The following is a 7,732-nucleotide window of genomic DNA, read 5'->3' as shown; positions in this document are numbered from 1 at the left end:
TCCATTTTGGCTACTGAAGTATGCTTCTCTGAACATTTGTGTGGACATAGGTTTTTAATTATCTTGAATATACACCTAGGAGTGGAAGTGCCGGATCACGTAGTAATTCTATGCTTATTGAGGAACAGAAACTCTTCTATTACATATAATATTCTATTGTTGGATATACCACATTTTGGTTATCCATTCAACATGAGAAAACACTTGGATTGCTTCCACTTTTTAGCTGTTATGAGTAATGCTGTATGAACATTTGTGTAAGCTTTTTTGTGATGTTTTCATTTCTCTAGAAGTGGAATTACTAGGCCATGCAGTTACTCTTTAATCTTTTGAGGAACTGCCAAACTGTTTTCTGAAGTGGCTACACCATTTTGTAATACCACTAACAAGCGTTCCAATTTCTCCATATCCTTATCATCACTTGCCATTGTCTTTTTAATTTTAACTACCCTAGTGGATATGAAGTGGTATCTTCTTGTGATCTGATTGCATTTCCCTAGCGAGTAATGAGGTTGAACATCTTTTCATGTGCTTATTGGCTATTTGCGTATCTTTGTAGAAATGTCTACTCAAATCTTTAGCCCATTTTTAAAGTTGGGTTGTCTTTTTATCGTTCAGTTGGAAGAACTGTTTATATATCGTTCCTTGTTATATGATTAGCAAATATTTTCTCACATTCTATGTTTTGTCTTTTCACTTTTTTTTTTTTTTTTTTTTGAGACAGGGTCTTATTCTGTCGCCCAGGCTGGAGTTCACTGGCTTGATGTTGGCTCACTGCAGCCGCCGCCTCCTGGCTTCAAGTGATTCTCCAGCCTCAGCCTTCTGAGTAGCTGGGACTACAGGTGTGAGCCACCATGCAGGCTAATTTTTGTAGAGATGGGGTTTCGCCATGATGCTCAGGCCGGTCTCAAAATCCTGAGCTCAAAGTGATCCACCTCCCTTGGCCTCCCCAAATGCTGGAACTACAGGCGTGAGCTACCGTGCCTGGGCTCTTTTCACTTTCTTGATGATGAAGCACAAAAGTTTTCAATTTTGATAAGGTCCAATTTATCTAATTGTGTGTGTGTTTGTTACCTGTGCTTTTAGCTTAATATCTAAGACATCATTGCCTAATCCAAAGCCAAAAAGGTGTACTCCTGTTTTCTTCTAAGAATTTTATCGTTTGAGCTATTAAAGTCTTTGATCCAGTTTGAGATCATTTTGTCTATGGTATGAGTGCCACTTTATTCTTTTGCATGTGGATATTCAGTTTTCCCAACACTATTTATTGAGAAGGCTATTCTTTCTCCTTTGAAATATCTTTTTTTTTGTTTTTTGAGTGTCTTGCTCTGTGGACCAGGCTGGTGTGCAGTGGCATGATCATGGCTCACTGTAGTATCCACCTCCTGAGCTCAAGCAATCCTCCCACCACAGACTCCCAAGTGGCTCACACCACCATGTCTGGCTAATTTTTAATTTTTTTTTTTTTTTTAGTAGAGACAGTATCACTATGTAGCCCAGGCTGGTCTTGAACTCTTGGCCTCAAGCGATCCTCCTGCCTCAGCCTCCCAGAGTGCTAGGATTACACGCCTGTGCTACAGAGCCTGGTGTATTTTATTATTATTATTTTTTGCTAGTCCTTGATTCGGGAGAAAAATCAATTGACTTTAAACTTAGTTCATTTTTGGACTTTAATTCTATTCCATCTGTCTAATCTTATGCCAGTACTACACTATCTTCATTAGTGTGAGTTTGTAGCAAGTACGTTTTGAAATTGGGAAGAGAATGTTTCACAGATTTTTTTTTTTTTTTTTTTTGAGACGAAGTCCCGCTCTGTTGCCCAGGCTGGAGTGCAGTGGCACAATCTCGACTCACTGCAAGCTCTGCCTCCCGGGTTCACGCTATTCTCCTACCTCAGCCTCCCAAGTAGCTGGGACTATAGACGCCCGCCACCAGACCTGGCTGATTTTTCGTATTTCTTTTGGTAGAGAGGGGGTTTAAATGTATTTGCCAGGATGGTCTTGATCTCCTGACCTCAAGTGATTTGCTTGCCTTGGCCTCCCAAAGTGCTGGGATTACAGGCATGAACCACTGTGCCTGGCCTCTCAATTGCATTTTAATTGTTTATTGCTATTGTATAGAAATACAACAAAATATTTTCAAGTAAAATAATATTTCTGAAGCAGTTATATGAAATAGGAAAAGATAATTTTTTAAAGTCACTTAATGTGGACTTTAACATTTTTACTTATTTTAAATCTGTAGTACCCACTGTGTTTAGGACATACCATAACTTTTTTTTTTTTTGAGACGGAGTCTTGCTCTGGAGCACAGTGGTGTGATCACGGCTCACTACAACCTCCGACTCCTTGGTTCAAACAATTCTCCTGCCTCAAGTCTCCCAAGTAGCTTAGATTACAGGCACGTACCACCACGCCCAACTAATTTTTGTATTTTTAGTAGAGACAGAGTTTCACCATGTTGGCCAGGATGGTCTTGATCTCCTGACTTCATGATCTACCTGTCTTGGCCTCCCAAAGTGCTGGGATTACAGGCGTGAGCCACCGCACCTGGCCTCATAACTTTTTAATAAAGGCTAGCTGAACCTCCTTCCAGAAAACCTGTCATTTTCAGCTCATTTCTTGGTGATATTGAATTTTTTTAAAAAAAACCTTCTTAAAACAGGAGTATAAAATTTCTCTTGAGAGCCTTAAATATGGTAGGGAAAATACAAGCATTTCACACAAGTATCTCTTTGGTCAGCTTCCAGAACGCTGGGAGTAGAAAAAAAGGAAAGGAAAGGAGAGAAAAAGCCTATAACACGAATGTAAATGGTAAGAAAGATGTAAACTTTAAAATATTTTATGGCAATTCTTTTACAAAGTGTTTTAAATGTAACTAGATGTTTGTACTAAAATACATACAAGCACTTTATACATTTCAAAACTATTGGAGTTAGATTTTCAAAAGTATTGATGGCTATTGTATAATTTCTGTAGGGACCATACAAATGTCAGGGCTATAGTATATTTTACATGCAATTTTTCATTCTAACCTATAGAGCAATGTGAGGCAGCTAAAGTAGATACTGCCAACACAATTTCAAAATGAGGAACTTGAATTTATAGACATTAATTGATTTTCCAAATCCAAATGAGGTCCCAGATTTTTCCAACTCCTAAATGCAGCCAACTTACGATGTATATCTATAAACTATATACACATATTTTAAAAATTAAGGCACATCTGAGAATGATATGAGTTCAAATTAATCTATAATAATCATACAAACACATGGAAAGCTTTGCGTGTAGATTAGGATTTTTCTGAAGAGCTTATTTCAAGGGAGGGGTGACATCTATTGACAGAAAAAAATTGAGCAGCATTGTGAGGGTTTTTAGAAATTTAGTCTTGTTTCTCAAAGCCATTCTTTGTATTAGAATTCCCCCTAGAACTTATGAAAAAATGAAGAGCCCTGAGCCCCGCCAGTGGTGAAGTGTATTTGACACTTCAGGTAATTTTTTAACACCCCATTGCTCTATAAATTAGTTTCAGTAACAATGGAACAACAATAATAATAATACCTAGAAAAGAAATTGACAGCAAAATTTTTTTAATCAAAACTTTAATCAAGGCAGTCAAATATTTAAAAGTTAAAAAAAAAAAAAAAGAGAAAAAGCACACCAGTATTCAAAACGAAAGGAAAAAATCTATACTACGTTTGATAGTTTTGAGATCTGCCCTAGGAGTTTTAACTTTGATCCCTTGTTAATAAGTCATTTTATGTAAACAATTGTCCAGCAACTAATAAGTGAATTTCAATAAGATAAACATCTACAAGATATAATTTGTTTTTACTAAATCATACTGATAGTGTTTTACTTCTTGATTTTTAATTTTAAATGAATAAACAATGAAACTGGATAAATTTCAATTTTACAGATATTTAAGTTTTGTAAAGTATTTCACATATGAACTAAATTTTGTACTTAGTAAGTGGTTCCACAGAATGACAGAATGAGATGTTAAAATGGGATGGAGTCAAAAACCCACGACTACCTTAAATAGAAGGGACAGAATAGTGACTGTTGGAGAGAATTTGTGGATGCAAATAGGTTTGCAGATTTCAGGGCAGAAGAGGAAGTTTTTTCCTCATGACTTCTATTTCCTCAATGCTGTAGGAGGTGAGATTATTTACCAAGGAGAGAACTGGGAAGGGGTGGGAATTAGGGATTTAAGAATAGTGCAGATGATCTGATGGAGAGTAGGAAGAGTGAACTACTAGGGAAACAACACAGAAAGCTGAGGTAGAATTGGAACCCACGTTTCCAGACATTCAGTTCAGTGGTCCTTTTAATAAATCATACTGAAAAGGAATGACTATTGGGAAAAGTATTTTGCATGAATGGATAGCAGGTAGGGTTGATTAAAACAAAGGGATCATTTGACGAAGAAGGCAAAAAACCAAATGGTGTTATTGAAATAAATGGACTTCAGAGAATCGGAAAAAAAGCATTCATTTCATATGATAAACAGAGAACTCATTTTAAGTTACAAAAGACTAATGGTACGTTTTCAAAATATGTAGTCTGGAAAGTGTAGAAAATATACGTATAGACAGGAAAATCACTTAGAATTTGATTTTGTACTTACTTAAAAGCTTTGTTAGACTTCATTAGACACATTTTTATCATATTGCCCATATATAACAATGAAAATACAAGCAAATTACATTGGTAAAGGTATTTCTAAAATTTCATCACTTTTGAAATATTACTTCCGACTCAGAGGTTGTGTGGGTTTTTCCACATAATTTATCCTTTGCAGCACTGAAAGCACTGTCAACAAGCATTTCCTTACAGAATCCACAAAAGAACTAAAGCTGTGGTGCTAGGTGCCTAAGCTGTCTTTGGGAATGTTGTACAACACATCTTATTCATCACTTCTCTCACCATTATAGTTAGGATTTTTTTCCAATCTGGTGTTTTTGATGTCTTACAGTAAGCACAGGAAATGGATGGCACTGGTTGACAAGCCTGGAGGACCATTATCTATCCACTGTTAAATGGACCCAGATTTCACAGATGTTAAAATATGAAAAATAGTAAAGTATAGTAGCTTGCTAATTTGTTTTCCTTTGTCTTTAAATATTTTTTGGTTGGGCAGAGTGGCTCACGCCTGTAATCCCAACACTTTGGGAGGCTGAGGTGAACGGACAGCCTGAACCCAGGAGTTTGAGACCAGCCTGGGCAACATGGTGAAACTCTGTCTCTACAAAATCACAAAATTAGCCAGGTGTGGTGGTGGGCATCTGTAGTTACAGCTATTAGGGACAGTGAGGTGGAAGGATTGCTTGAGCCTTGGAGGTTGAGCCATGGGTGTGCCACTGCATTATAGCCTGGGCGAGACAGTGAGACCCTATCTCAAAACAGATAAATAAATAAATACACATTTTTACAAATTTTTAAGACTAGGGTCTCACTTTGTTGCCTAGGATGGAGTGCAGTGGTGTGGTCATGGCTCACTGTAGCCTCAAACTCCTTGGCTCAAGCAATCCTCCCACCTCAACCTCCCAAGTAGCTCAGATTAGAGGAGTGCGCCACCACACCTATATTTTTACTTTTTTTTTTTTTTTTTTTTTTGGAAACAGAGTGTCACTCTGTCACTCAGGCTGGAGTGCAGTGGTGCAATCTCGGCTTACTGCAAGCTCTGCCTCCCGGGTTCACGCCATTCTTCTGCCTCAGCCTCCCAAGTAGCCGGGACTACAGGCACCTGCCACCACGCCTGGCTAATTTATTTTTGTACTTTTAGTAGAGACAGGGTTTCACTGTGTTAGCCAGGATGGTCTTGACTCCTGACCTCGGGATTTGCCTGCCTCAGCCTCCCAAAGTGCTGGGATTACAGGTGTGAGCCACCAAGCCCGGCCTATATTTTTACTTTTATTTTATTTTTATAAAGACAGGGTTTCACTGTGTTGTCCAGGCTGGTCTCAAACTCCTCGCCTCAAGTGATTCTCCTACCTCAGCCTACCAAAGTGCTGAGATTACAGTTGTGAGCCACCATGCCAGGCCTGTCTTTAAATATTCTTCTAAAATAAAATATTAATGGCTACATAGTATTTCATTATATAGATGTACCACACTTTAGCCCTGAATTCTGAGAAAGGGGTTGATTTTGTCCCTCTGGGAACATTACAAAGTGTCCAGAGGCATTTTTGATTGTCATAACTGGGGTGTTACTGGCATCTAGTGGGCAGAAGCCAAGGAGGTTCAACATCCTAAAATGTACAGGACAGCCCCTTATAACAAAGAATTAACTGGGAGATACGAGACTGAGGAACTCTGTAGCCTATTGCTAGACATTTTTCTTGTTTTTGAGGCAGGGTCTCACCCTGTTGCCCAGGCTGGAATGCAGTAGTGCAATCTCAGCTCACTGCAACCTTGCCTCCCAGGCTCAAGCAGTCTTCCCACCTCACCTTCCCACCTCACCTGGAACTACAGGCATATGCCACCACATGCCTGGCTAATTTTTTTTTTTTTTGTATTCTCGGTAGAGATGGGGTTTTGCCACATTGTCCAGGCAGGTCTAGAACTCCTCAACTCAGGGCTATCCACCTGCTTTGGCCTCCCCAAGTGCTGGGATTACAGGTGTAAACTGGGAGCCACCTCGCCCAGCCAACTTTTTTTTTTTTTAAACCCCTGCAGGACCAGCACCAAATTAAGGGGTAGCATAGGATATGCATAGGATATAGGATTACCCTGTACAATTGGATTACCTGGGTTCAAATCCTGGCCCTGACATTTACTAATTTAAGAACACTAACTAGAAGGAAGTACATTGAATTAGTAACTTAACCGCTCCATGCCTTATTTCCCCATCTGTAAAATCAGAGAAAATTTACAGAAACTGCACAGGGCTAAGACAACTAAACAGGTTGATAAATGTAAAACCCATGTCTGGCATCTAAGATAAGTGTTTCACGAGCTTTAGTTAGGTCATGCTTTTTAAAAACTACATTTATTGGTCAGGCACGGTGGCTTATGCCTGTAATCCCAGCACTTTGGGAGGCCAAGGCGGGCAGATCACCTGAGATCGGCAGTTCGAGACCAGCCTAACCAACATGGAGAAATCCCATCTCTACTAAAAATACAAAATTAGCTGGGCGTGGTGGCGCATGCCTGTAATCCCAGCTACAGGATGGTGCAGGAAAATCACTTGGATCCTGGAGGCGGAGGTTGCAGTGAGCTGAGATCGCGCCATTGCACCCCAGCCTGGGCAACAAGACTGAAACTCCATCTCAAAAAAACAAAAACAAACAAACAAACAAACAAAACATTTATTTTTATAAACACTATTGAGGCAATGACAGAAATAGGAAGGCATACAGAAAAGTCAGGAACAAAGAATCTCAAGGTTTGGGGCCTAAGTCATTGAATCTAATGTCTCTGAAACCATTGGATGGTAGTAAAATCAATTTAGTGTGTAAGACTAGCAAGAGAAAAAAAAAAGAGTAGAAGGTATCAGAGTATATCACAAGCAGCAAGTACTTTTTCCTGTATGTGTATACCAGGTCACAAGGTGAACCTGTATTTCTTAATGTGGATCACAGTAAAAGTTAGAAAGTCACCACCTGAAGTCTAACCACTACTTGACATTTGAATCAGTTCTGTATCTGTGTCTACATGACTGATTAATTTCTGACTTAAGGCATTTTATAAACAGTGCCAGCTCTATTTCTGGACATTTTGCTAGG

Source organism: Rhinopithecus bieti, unplaced genomic scaffold, assembly GCF_001698545.2.
Source record: "Rhinopithecus bieti isolate Rb0 unplaced genomic scaffold, ASM169854v2 scaffold_4541, whole genome shotgun sequence".
NCBI classification, from domain to species: domain Eukaryota; kingdom Metazoa; phylum Chordata; class Mammalia; order Primates; family Cercopithecidae; genus Rhinopithecus; species Rhinopithecus bieti.
The sequence above is the reverse complement of the archived record's forward strand: the minus strand, read 5'-3'. Positions refer to the sequence as shown.